Here is a 13,656-nt window from a genome sequence, read left to right on the forward strand (position 1 = left end):
GTCAGACCAATCAAGGATGGATGGAACCAAGAGGATCTAATCAACCCTTTTGGCGGCAACACCCTCCGAGATATCCTGGACAAAGACCATTCTACCGTGCATACCCAGCTGTAAGACATGGTGGACAACCTTGTAACTACCAACAAGCCCCACCCCGTGCATATGAACCATCCTTTCAACATAACCTCGAACCACCACACTCACAAGCTTCTCTTCACCATTCGCCATCATATGATACTTCCTTACCCCAATACCAATCCAATCGTTCCCAATCATCATCACTTTCCTTTGTATCATGTCCAAGTCTGGCAAACCGCGAAGTAAAGGATCGCCTGAAAGAAACAATGATTAAATTTCAAATAACCATTCAACAACTGGAGCAAGCACTAATTCAATGGGCCACTAGGCGCTCAAATATACAAGGATCAACCACAGCTCCATGTGGACAGCCCAATGAAGAGCGTAGCATGAAAGAAATGCTAGAGACTCTAGTGGACAAGACAGAAAATGAATTCGTACTAGAACAAGTGGAAGAAGCTGTCATTGTTCAAAAAGAAGAGTTGGTTGAAGATCTAGGCGATGCTGAACTTCCTTGGGAATACAGAATTGAGGAAAAATCCGTCCAAGACACTACAGTTGATGCTAAGGAGGATACCGTACAATCTCCAAGGCAAGTCGTTTACGAAGAATCAGACGGAATAATCCAAGAAGCAAATTTCCTTGATGATGATAGTCACAAGTCTAGTGCTCCTAGTGATGAACTTGCGTCCGCAAGTGAATTCTCTGAGATCGAAGAATCTTCCCCAAGTGAATATGAAGATGATGCGGAGGTAGATTTCTCTCAACCTCCAATCTATGACTCAAGTGATGAGGAAGACGCAGAAGACTTTGACCAGAATACAGATACAATCGAAGATCTTTGCAAGAAAATGGAAGAATTCACAAAAGAGCACAAGGAAACGGAACTTGCAGAACCACCAAAAACACCTATCCCAAGGCCATTGCCACCCAATACAAGCTTCAAGTGGGTACAATCCTTAACTTATAATTTTACTTATTCACTTGAATATGGTTTGCTTGAAACAGACGGCCAGCTTAGAGCTCTCTGCGGCTTTAAGAGTAAGAGGGAAATGGCTCGTATTCAGAGCTGGTGCACCAGGTTCAATAAGGTTCCACGCTTCACCTCGAAGTACACAGATTGGTATCGTCCTCAATTGCATGGATCACAGAGGACGTTTGGTCGCCATGGTGAGATTCTACTCTTTAACCCGCCCGAATGGAAACTTACAAATCAAAACGGAGGTGGATCTAAAAACACAGCTTGGGATCATGGATTATGTTCTGACATTCGTCATCCCGGAAGGCTGGATATCTGTTTAAAGCTGCGCAGAAGCTTTACATGCCTAGTTTGGGACCCCGGAGGCTATTGGCATTCCAAGAACTGGTGGAGATTTTTGGACGAATTTAACCACAAGCCACCATAACAGGATACTCTTCCAATGTCCAACTTAAGGACTTTAACTAAAAGTGCTAGGTGGGAGACAACCCACCATGGTATGGTCGCTTCTTTTTCAATTTATTTCTTGTTAATTGCTTTCAATTTTTCCTTTTTCATTTTAATTTATTAAACCTAGAATCATGCATAAGCATCCATGATAGTCATTGCATTCTGCACTTTTCATGCATAAAAAAAAAGTGGTTGTACGACGCGACCGCATGCCCCATGCGATCGCGTCATATCGCGAAAAATACCACCCATGCGACCGCGTGACCCACGCGGCCGCGTGATATATATATCGGCGTAAGGATCCAACGAACAGAAAGTTGGGCTGGAATCGTGCGGCCCTTGTACGTTTCGCACAAATTGGCCTACGCGATCGCATGCCCCATGCGATCGCGTCACTTACCCAATACCAATACCACGCGACCGCGTGAGCGACGCGATCGCGTCGCATGGATTGTACATCGCCCCAAAAAGAGACAGAGAGTTGCGCTAAAACGGCGCTGGAGTCGTGCGTGTAGCACGACTTCCAGCGACACGATCGCGCGACCCATGCGATCGCGTCACCCTTCTTTCCCCCTCGCATGCGATCGCGCACCCCACGCGATCGCGTCACTCCCATTCTCGTCCCAACCAAGCGACCGCGTGCCCCACGCAGCTGCATGGATTCGAAAATATACCCCCCAGCCCGCGAACCCTAGCCCGACACCCCTTCAGAGCCATCAGAGGATGAGCACGAGGAGGAGCCTCATTCCCAGGCGGAGACTCATCAGCAGGCAGCCACCGAGTAGGCTGCCCCGCATCAGGAGGTTATGCCCCAAATAGAGGCTGCAGATCCGGAGATCCCGCTCCAGTCCGTCCCACCTCCACAGCAGCCAGACCCTCAGCCCACCACCACCACGGAGACCCCAGCTACCATCCCTACCATTGATGACACTCCTTCACACCAGGCTTGATTGAGCATCGAGGACGATGCTTCATTTTAAGTGTGGGGAGGTCGCCATCTCTGGCGTTTATTTTGGTGAACCACTACATAATTTTTCTTTTATTTTGGATATTTTTCTGTATTTTTCTCTTTTTCTTTTATTGTTATTTTCTGAGTACTTATACATTGCTACTTGTGTATTTTACTCTATGTGCTGCATTTTGCATCTTTAGTTCATACTTTAGCCATTTAGTTTATTTTAGTTATTTAGTTTAGTTTGCAATTCTGATTTATTAGTGGATTAATTAGTATAGTTTACCCTTTTTAGCATAAGATAGTATAGTTTAAATAGAAAAATATAAAAAGGAAGTAAACTAGAAACTTTAACAGAATCAAAACAACCCACACCTTGTATATATAGCATTACATGTTAGTTGACAACATTTCATCAAGGAGGAACATTAAAACTTTAAAAGCTACCCTAAATAATTTTTTTCAAGAGAATAATGGAAATTTTTAACTAAACCTGCATACAATATATGAATGATATATGATGCTTGAGTTAGAGAACACACAGCCTGTGAGTCTTGAGCTTAAATTGTATGGTTGCATTCAAACCATAATTTCATTTCTGTGTGTCACATTTCTTTTTATTCTGATGTTCTTTACTTTGCTTTAATCTATATGTCCAATTATAGAATATATAATAGATACATACCAAGAGAATGATTGAGGCCATCATTTGATTTTAGCTCACTCACCCTAAATTAGCCTACCTTTTACATTACCCTTGTTAGCCCCCTTGAGCCTTTCAAAACCCCTTTATTCTATTTAGCCAAATTACTAGCCTTAAGCAGAAAAACAAAATAAAATCCCAAGTGAATCCTTGGTTAGCTTAAGATAGAAAATTATAAATAGAGTTAAATGTGGGAAACCTTTTGGGAACATGGATGATAGAAACAAAAGGTAGAGAAGTTAAAAGGAATAAAACAAAATTTGGGAAGCATGCTCATGAGAAAATCTAAATGATTCAATTATCATGTGCATTAAAAAAAAAAGTTAATTTTTTCAGCATTTAAATAAAAGGGGATACAAAAGAAATTCCCCAATGCAAAATAAAAACAATGCACATGGGAAAAAATTGATAAAAAGTGAAACATGAGCATGTAACAATAAGTAAGAAATTATGGGAAAATAGGTAAAGAAGTTTTATCTTTCTGAATATGTATGTTAGGTGAGATCTTAGTCTAATTAAGGATTCACTTATTAGCTCACTTGACCCTATACATAAATCCTTACCTTTACCTTGACCACATTACAACCTTAATTAAGACCTCAGGACTTTTTGGTATGACTATATTCTATAATTGTTGATTGGTTAGATGAAAAACAAAGCTGTAGAAATTAAGAATAAAAAAAAATAGAGTGAATAAACCCAATAAACACTGAGTGACTAGAGAGTAAACACAAAATCCAGTGAGGGTTCAATAACTCATCAACATATATCTGTGCTCAAAATTTACTAATTGTTTTGCAAGTTTGTACAATGTTTTCTTTCCCATCTCATTTGCTAAAGTACTTTATTATTTAAGGGTTGGCTATATATATATATATATATATATATACATAACCCCTTGAGAATGTGAATTAACTTAGCTACATGTAAACTTTATATATCAGTAGATGAATTAGAATTGCATGACTCATTAGGTAGATGCATTTAGCATAGGTTGCATTTTATAACACTCCATCACTTTAACCTTAATAATTTACCTTGGATTTAGCATGAGGACATGCTAGTGTTTAAGTGTGGGGAGGTTGATAAACCCATATTTCATGAGTTCTTTTGTGCTTAATTAGAGTGATTTATTCAACTCTTCACCTACTTATTCACATTAATTGCATAGTTTTACTTTCCCTTCCTTATTATGTCATATAATGAAAAACATGTTTTCTAAGCTTTAAAAATTAATCATTTTAATTACCTTAATTTCCATTCGATGCCGTGATTAGTGTGTTGAGTAGTTTCAGATTTTCTAAAGGCAGAATGACTTAAAAGGATGGAAAAAGGAAACATACTAGAATGGAAGGAGGAAGCAAAATGGAGCTTTAAAGAAACTGGTATCCACGCGATCACGTAGATGACGCGATCGCGTGCCAAGCACGAATCAGCAGCGACGCGGCCGCATGCCTGACGCGACCGTGCACCTCAAGCAGAATACACATGACGCGGTCGCATGACTGACGCGACCGCGTGGCAAGGAAAAGCTCCGAATGACGCGACCGCGTGACCCACGCGGACGCGTGACAGAGGCCACGCACCAGAAATTACAGAATACGCCCCCAGCGAATTCTGAAGCCCTTTTTGGCCCAGATCCAAGTACAGACAGCATAGACCAGAGGTTATAAAGTGTGGGAATGCTTCCATTCAAGGGGAGCTCACATATTTTCACCTTTCAATGATTTAGATTTAGTTGAGAGGGAGATCTTCTCTCTCTCTCTTTTAGGATTTAGGATTTCTTCTTGTTTTAAGAGTAACTCTGGATCCAGGTTTAATGTTCTTTTAGTATTACTTCTATTTATTTATTCCAACATTTGAATTGATTATTATTATAAATTGATCTAAGAATTATTCCATGTTACAGATTTCTAATTGAATTAATGATAATTTGAGGTATTTTCAGTTTATGATTGTTCTCTTGATTTAAGTTGCCATTGCTTCCCATCTAAGGACACTTTTATTATTTCAGCAATTTACTTTTTCCCCTTTTGGTTTTGGTTAAGAATTCAGTAACTCAACAGTTATTAAACTCAACATAATTGATAATCGTTATCTTGCTAATTAAGTTGAACTTAAATAATCCCAACCTTTTCTTAGGAAATAATTAGGATTCAAAGGTCAATTTAATTAGTCCCTTGACTTTCCTTTGCTCCGGTAAAGGTTGACCAAGTGGATTAAGATACAACTTTCATTATTGTTGAGAAGGGTAACTAAGTTGGACTTCTAATTTCCCTTATCTTGCCAAAAGTTGTTTTACAGTTATTATTTATTTTTACTTGCCATTTAATTCAGTCGTCATTTAAATTACTTGCTTCTCACCTTCTAAACCCCGATTACAACCTTTATAGCCAATAATAAGAACACACTTCCTCGCAGTTCCTTGAGAAGACGACCCGAGGTTTGAATACTCGGTTAACAATTTTTAAAGAGGTTTGTTACTTGTGCAACCAACACGTTTGTTAGAAAGGTTGATTGCTTGGTTTAGTAACTATACTCACAACGAGAGTTTTTATAACCTCTAAACCATCAATCCTCTGCTCTTTCAAAATGGCGTACGCGTCCCTTGCAGCGTTCACAAAACGAACGCAGCGTTCATTACATGAACGCGACCCCACGCGTACGTGTCATGTGCGCTTGTGCGTAGGTGGGAAAATGTTTATTCCATGCTTCAGCGCCACCCACACGTCCGTGTGCTTCCTTGTAGATTCTCTATCGACTCGTGCGCGTCATGTGCGCGTGGGCGTCAGTTGCAAAATTTTAATTCCACTTTTGAAATTGCACGAAAACGTTCATTGATGCAACGTAGCATTCTCTTTACAAATGAACATTGATTGTGAAAACAGAGCATGCTTTCTTCATTTATTCATGGGCCACACTTTTAAAAGCGTGGCCTAAGACTCCAAAGCGTGCCCAAACTTCTAAATGTGTCCCAGAATTTTTCTTTTCTCCTTTTTAGCTTATTTTGTGCTTTTTTGCTTCTTTTTCTTCTTATATCCTACAAAGTTTATAAAATCAAAAGATCAAAGAAATATACCACTTAAGAACAAAAGCATTTAATATTTAAGCACTAATCATCAATTTTTTATGTGAAAAAGCATAGAAAAATATGACATGATGACATGTCATCATTGGGTGTTGAACGCCCTTGCTGTCCACCCTAACTGGCATTAAACGCCAGTCCCTCTAGCATCCTGGGCATTGAACGCTCAGCAGGGATGTCCTTGCTGGCGTTCAACACTAGCTTCCCTGGGCTGGTGGGCATTGACCCTCACTGGGGTTTAATGCTAGAATGGCTGCCTGTTTGGGCATTAAACGCCCAGTGAGTGCTCCCTGGCTGGCGTTCAATGCTAGCTTTTTTGCTAGGATGGGCGTTAAACTACTAGTGAAGGGTTCTTCACTGGCATTTAACACCAGGCTTGTTGCCATTGTGGGTGTTGAACGCCCAGTGAAGGCTTCTTCACTGGTGTTTAACGCCTTTCCATTCTCCCCTAATTCGGCCATGTCTTCCATGTTTATGGCCTTGCACTCTTCTCTAGGATTAACCTCGGTATTACTGGGAAGAGTGTCAGGAGAAATCTCAACGATCCTCTTACTTAGTTGACCAACCTGTACCTCTAAATTTCTAATGGAGGACCTTGTTTAATTAATGAAACTGTGGGTGGTCTTAGTGAGGCTGGAGACCAGAGTGTCTAATTCAGAAAGGCTCAGCTTAGAGCTCTCCATATTCCCTTGAGAAGATGGAAATGGTGGTCTGTTATTGAACCTATTATGGTTCCTACCACCTTGATTGTTATTGAAACCTTGTTGAGGTTTCTGTTGATCTTTCCATGAAAGATTGGGATGGTTTCTCCATGAAGGATTGTAAGTATTTCTATAGGGTTCTCCCATGTAATTCACCTCCTCCATGGTAGGTTGATCAGGATCATAAGCTTCTTCTTCAAGAGAAGCTTCCTGATTACTGCCAGCTGTAGTTTGCATCCCAGTGAGATGTTGAGAGATCATGTTGACTTGTTGGGTCAAGATCTTATTCTGAGCCAAGATGGCATTCAGAGTCTCAACTTCATGAATTCCTTTCTTCTGAGAGATTCCATGGTTTATAGGATTTCTTTCAGAAGTGTACATGAACTGGTTGTTAGCAACCATTTCAATTAGTTCTCTAGCTTCTGCAGGCGTTTTCTTCAAGTGGAGAGATCCACCTGCAGAGCTATCCAATGAAATTTTAGACATCTTAGACAAACCATCATAGAACATGCCTATGAGGGACCACTCCGAGAGCATGTCAGGAGGACATCTCCTAATTAGTTGCTTGTATATTTCCCAAGCTTCATAGAGGGATTCACCTTCTCTTTGTCTGAAGGTTTGAACTTCCACTCTAATATTGCTCATCCTTTGAGGAGGAAAGAACTTATCTAGAAAAGCATTTACAATCTTTTCCCAAGAGTCAAGACTCTCCTAGGTTGGGCATCCAACTAGAACTTAGCTCTGTCTCTTAAGGCAAAGGGAAAGAGCATCAGCTTGTAGACTTTAGGATTAACTCCATTAGTCTTTACAGTATCACAGATCTGTAAAAATTCTGCTAAGAACTGATGTGAATCTTCCACTGGAAGTCCATGGAATTTACAGTTCTGCTGCAGAAGAGAGACTAACTGAGGCTTAAGCTCAAAATTGTTAGCTCCAATGGCAGGTACATCAATGCTTCTGCCATAAAAGTCAGAGGTAGGCATGGTGAAGTCACCAAGGACCTTTCTTAGCTCCTCTTGTGGTTCGGCCATGTCCTCCAATTCTTGTTCAAAACTTTCTGAAAGGTCTCTTCCGGAGTATTGTGCTTTAGCTAGTTGTAAACGTCTCCTTAGAGTCTTCTCAGGTTCCGGATCAGGAGTCAAGAGAGGTTCTTTATCCCTGTTCCTGATCATAAACAAGAAGAAAAGAAAAAGAAGAAGAGAGACTATGCCAATGGACAAGAAACTCCTTCTTAAAGTCAAAAGTAGAGAAAGAAGAAGAAGAAAAAATAAAAATAAAAGTAAATAAAAGATGTAGAGAAAAATACCTTGGAAATAATAGATAAGAGTAAATAAAAGAAGATAGAAGAAGTGAAGATGGAATAGAAATCACGAGAAAGTTGTTTGTGCCAATTGGCAAGAAGCTCCAAGTGAGATGTGAAGAAGAAAAGAAAGAAGATAAAGAATTGTAGGTAAAAAAAGAGATAGAGTTCGAATAAATAGAGATAGGAATAGAAAAAGTATAAATAGAAAAAGTAAATAAGAATTAAAATATTTTTTGTTTTTATTTATTTAATTATTTTCGAAAATTAGGTTATTAATTTAAAAAGAATTTAAAATTTAAATGTTGATTTTCGAAAAATAGAAGGGAGAGAAGAGAGAGAAATTTTTGAAATTTAAGAGAGAAGAGAGTTAGTTAGGTACTTTTGAAAACGAGAGAGAGGAGAAGGAGAGATGTTTTCCAAAATTAAGAAAAGAAGAGAGTTAGTTAGGTGGTTTTGAAAAAGAAGAGAGAGAGAATAATATACTATTTTCAAAAGTTAAGGAGGGAAGAGTTAGTTAGGTAGTTTTGAAAAAGATAAGAGAGAAGATAAGATATTAATTAAGAAAAGATAAAAATAAAAATAAAAGATAAGATAAGAAAAGATTTAAAATTAAAATTTGAAATTAGAAAAAGATAAGATTTTGAAATTTGATTTTGAAAAAGGTATGATTTTAATTTTGGAAAAATTTGATTTTTGAAAACTTGGCAACTAAGATATGATAAGATAAAAATTTGAAAACAAAACTTGAATTTTATTTTAAAATTTTCAAAAAATTAGTTAAAATTAAATTAGAAAAGATATTTTTTTATTTTTGAATTTTATGATGAAAGAGAAAAGCACACAAAAGACACAAGACTTAAAATTTTTAGATCTAGCACCCTTTATTTTCAAAAATTTCGAGGGAAACACAAGGGGACACGAAAGTTAAAAATTTTAAGATCAAAATACATAAAAGACTCAAGAACACTTTGAAGATGAACAAGAACACAAACAACAAAATTCATAGACTCAAAGAACTCAAGAACATAAAAAGAACACCAAACTTAAAATTTTTAGAAAATTAAAACATAAATTTTCGAAAAACACAAGAAAAATAAAAAGAAAACACCAAACTTAAAGACTTAACACAAGATTAAACTAAAGAAAAATTATTTTTGAAATTTTTTTGAAAGAAGGATTCAAAGAGAATGCTTGAGGATGACAAAAATAAACTATATGAAAAAGGTTTTTGAAAAAGTTTTAAAATTTTTGTAATTGAAAAGCATGAACATGCAGGACTCAAACCAAGAACAAGAATTAAACAAGGAAAAGAAAAATATTTTTGAAAAGGGTTTTGAAATTTTTGAAAATTTGAAGAAGAAGAAAATAAAAATAAAAGACTCAAATCAAAGTTATACTCTTGCAAAAATCAGAGACTCAACAAGAACATAAGTTGAACAAAGAAAAGAAAAATATTTTTGAAAAGGTTTTAAAAATTTTTCGAAAAGAATAGAAAAGGAAGAAAACAAAAATTAAAGACTCAATTAAAATAATGTAAAATAAACTTACCTGATCTAAGGAGCAAAACAATCCGGTAGTTTGTCCAAACTCAACAATCCCCGGCAACGGCATCAAAAATATGGTGCGCGTGTACGCAAACCTCACACTTTTCATACAGCAGCAGTACCAGCAAGTGCACTGGGTCGTCCAAGTAATACCTGAGCGAGTCAGGGTCGATCCCACGAGGATTGTGATTTGAAGCAAGCAATGGTTGTCTTGCAGCTCTTAGTCAGGCGAAATCAGAAGGTTTATGCTTGGAACTTTGTATAAGTACTTGTTATATCAAACATTTGGATGTTAAGTTGAAATAAGGATAGGAATAGAGTTGAGAGTCGGAGTTGCTTTGTCTTTCTGAATGAACTCTGGTATTACTGTCTTCCTTGCTTGTGAATGATCTTCTTCTATGGCAGGCTGTAAGTGATCAAAGCCATTGCCCGTGGTCATTGATCTCCTCTGCTACAGGCCAAACTCCATTGCCCGTGGTCGTTGAATCTAATGGAGGGTGAAGCTCTAGCAAGTCATTCTCTTGGCGATCCTACTCAAAACGCCACAGACAAGGTCAAATCTTCCGGATCAGAGAACGCTGCTTCTTTGGATTCTAGCCTATACCATGGAGACCCTAATCTCCCCAGAAATCGGCTGAACTGGTGTCTCGAGAAGTCCCCAATGAAGTTGTGGATTAACCGTCTGAGAGATGTATAAACATAGCTGTTGGCTCGTGCTTTCCTTCCAAGTATTCACACGAACCCAAGTAGACGCGGGTGTTTGTCAGGTGCACATTCGTCTTAATGTGATGAATAGAGCTAATTGGTTAGATCATCCTATTCACCACGATGAAGATCGGATATACATCTTAGAGATAGATCAAACACGGATCAAAGAAGAAACAGAAATACTTTTATTAATTCATAGGACTTAGCAGGGCTCCTCCCCTCAACCTAGGAGGTTTAGAAACTCATACTGAAAGTAAAAATAATGATAAACGTGTATGATGACTGAAAGTGTCTAAAAGACTGTTAAAGGGTCCGAATTACATAAACATAATCCCTTAAATACTAAACAGATGACTAGTAAGGGTAAAACAGTCTATTTAGTGCTAAAATTCACTTTTGGGGCCCACTTGGTGAGTGTTTGGGCTGAGCTTTGATGAGATCCACGTGCTATGAGGTCTCTGGGGTGTGGAATGCCTGCTAGGGGGTCCTCTTTGGGCGTTGTACATTAGTCTCTGCTCTTTTGGGCGCTAGACGCCTGGAAGAGGGCAGGTAGCTGATGTTGGACGCCAGTTTTGGGCCTTCTAATCCGAAGCAAAGCATAGACTATTATATATTTATGGAAAGATCTGGAAATCAGCTTTCTATATCCATTAAGAGCGCTCCAATTGGATGTCTGTGGCTCCAGAAAAGCTCTTCCGAATGCAGGCAGGTCAGATTTGGACAACATCTGCAGTGCTTTCTCTGTCTCTGAATCATACTTCTGCTCCATCTCCCTAATTTCAGCCAGAAAATACCTGAAATTATCCAAAAATAGAAAAACTCATAGTAGAATCCAAAAATATGATTTTAACACTAAAACCTATAAAAACTTAATAAAAACTAAACAAAAACTACTAAAAACTATATGAAAGTGATGCCAAAAAGCGTATAAAATATCTGCTCATCATGTCATTTTGTGGGTTCTTTATTTTATTTGAATTTTCGAATTTTTCTTTGGTGTTATTTCTTGTTATTCAAGTTGTTCTTGTTTCATTTCTTGTTTTGATCTTAAAATTTTTAAGTTTGGTGTCTTTTGGTGTTTTTCTCTTTTAATTTTTGAAAAAATTAGTGTCTTTAATCTAAAAATTTTAAGTTTGGTATCTTTTGGTTATTTTTCTCTTTCTTCATTAATTTTGGAAAAATAAAAAAATTAAAAAAATAAAAAATAAAAATAAAAAATATATCATTTCTTATCTTTCTTTAAATTTCAAATCATTATCTTATCTTATTTTAATTTTAAATTTCAAAATCCTTTTTAAATCTTTATCTTATCTTGTTATCTTTCTTTAAAATTCTAAAATTTTATCTTATCTTATTTCAAATTCAATTTTTAAAACTCAATTTCAAAATTTCAAATTTCAAATTTCAAATTTCAAATTTCAAATGTCAAATTTAAAACTTTTTCAAAAATCAAATTCCAAATCTTACCTTTTCAAATCTTTTTCAAATCTTCACCACATCTGATCTTTTCAACTTATTTTTAAATCTTTATCTTATCTTGTTTCAATTTCAAAATTCCAAATCAAGTCTTTTTCAAATCTTTTCAATTTTTATCTTATCTTGTTGACTTTTTCTTTTTCAATTTAAAATTTCAAAACCTTTTAAAATTAAATCTTTTTAAAATCTCCTATCTTATCTTATTTTCAAATATTTCTTAATTAGTTACTTGTTTTCTCTTTCTTCTTTTTTAAAACTTCCTAACTAATTCCTCTCCTATTTTCGAAAACTTCTCACTTCTTTCTCTCTCTTCTTTTTCGAAAACCACCTTTTAATTTTCAAATCTTTTTAGTTAATTAGCTTTTAATCTCCTTCTTATTTTCAAATATAATTAATAAATAAAATAAAAATAAAAATATTTTAAATCTAATTTTTCTTTTTAATTCTTAAATTTTCGAATTCCTCCACTCTTTTCATTCGAATTCTTCATCTCATTCCTCTATCTTCATTCTTCTTTCTTTTTCACATCTTACAGGGAGTTCTCTATCCTTTGACATAGAGCTCCCATTCTTTCTCTTTCTTGTCTTCTTTTCCTTATTTATGAGCAGGAACAGAGATAAAGAACCTCTCTTTGATCCTGATCCTGAACTTGAGAGGACCCTAAGGAGGCATTTACAACAAGTTAAAGCACAACACTCTAGAAGAGATCTCATAGAACTTTTCGAACAAAAAACAGAAAATACAAGCATGGTAGCCGAACAGAACAATGGAGGAGATGCAAAGAAGGTTCTTGGTGACTTTACTACACCCACTTCTGATTTTTATGGAAGAAGTATATCCATACCTGCCATTAGAGCAAATAACGTTGAGCTTAAGCCTCAGTTAGTCTCTCTAATGCAACAGAATTGCAAATTTCATGGACTTCCACTAGAAGATCCACATCAATTCTTATCTGAATTCTTGCAAATCTATGACACTGTCAAGGCCAATGGAGTGGATCCTGAGGTCTACAGACTTATGCTTTTTCCCTTTTCTGTTAGAGACAGAGCTAGGATGTGGTTGGATTCTCAACCTAAGGAAAGTCTAGACTCTTGGAAAAAGTTGGTCAATGCTTTCTTGGCCAAGTTCTTTCCACCTCAAAAGATGAGCAAGCTCAGGGTGGAAGTTCAAACCTTCAGACAAAAAGAGCGTGAATCCCTCTATGAAGCTTGGGAAAGATACAAGCAATTAATCAGGAGATGTCCTCCTGACATGCTCTCAGAATGGTCTATCCTAGGTATTTTCTATGATGGTCTATCTGAGATATCCAAGATGTCCTTAGATCATTCTACTGGTGGATCACTCCACTTGAAAAAATGCCTGAAGAGGCTCAGGAACTAATTGAAATAGTTGCAAACAAATAGTTCATGTACACTTCTAAGAGAAACCCTATGAATAATAGGGTAGCTCAGAAGAAAGGAGTCTTGGAAGTTGACACTCTGAATGCCATACTGGCTCAGAACAAGATCTTGATCCAACAAGTCAATATGATCTCTCAGCATTTGACTGGAATGCATGCTGCAACTTGCAGTACTCAAGACACCTCCTATGATGGAGATGCCTATGATCCAGATCAACCTATGATGGAAGAGGTGAACTACATGGGTGAACCCTATGGAAACACCTACAACTCCTCAT

At 37.0% G+C, this 13,656-nt stretch overlaps 1 non-coding gene across 1 annotated transcript; it reads right to left on the minus strand.

Annotated features, from left to right (window-relative positions):
- Positions 1-13,128: 13,128 nt before the first annotated feature.
- On the minus strand, positions 13,129-13,232 carry LOC148580339 (small nucleolar RNA R71). Its single transcript, XR_015896594.1, has one exon. It is a non-coding gene; the product is annotated as a small nucleolar RNA R71 (small nucleolar RNA).
- Between the last annotated feature and the right edge of the window lie 424 nt (positions 13,233-13,656).

Source organism: Arachis ipaensis, chromosome B10 (assembly GCF_059453495.1).
Source record: "Arachis ipaensis isolate K30076 ecotype BB chromosome B10, ASM5945349v1, whole genome shotgun sequence".
Classification (NCBI taxonomy): Eukaryota; Viridiplantae; Streptophyta; class Magnoliopsida; order Fabales; family Fabaceae; genus Arachis; species Arachis ipaensis.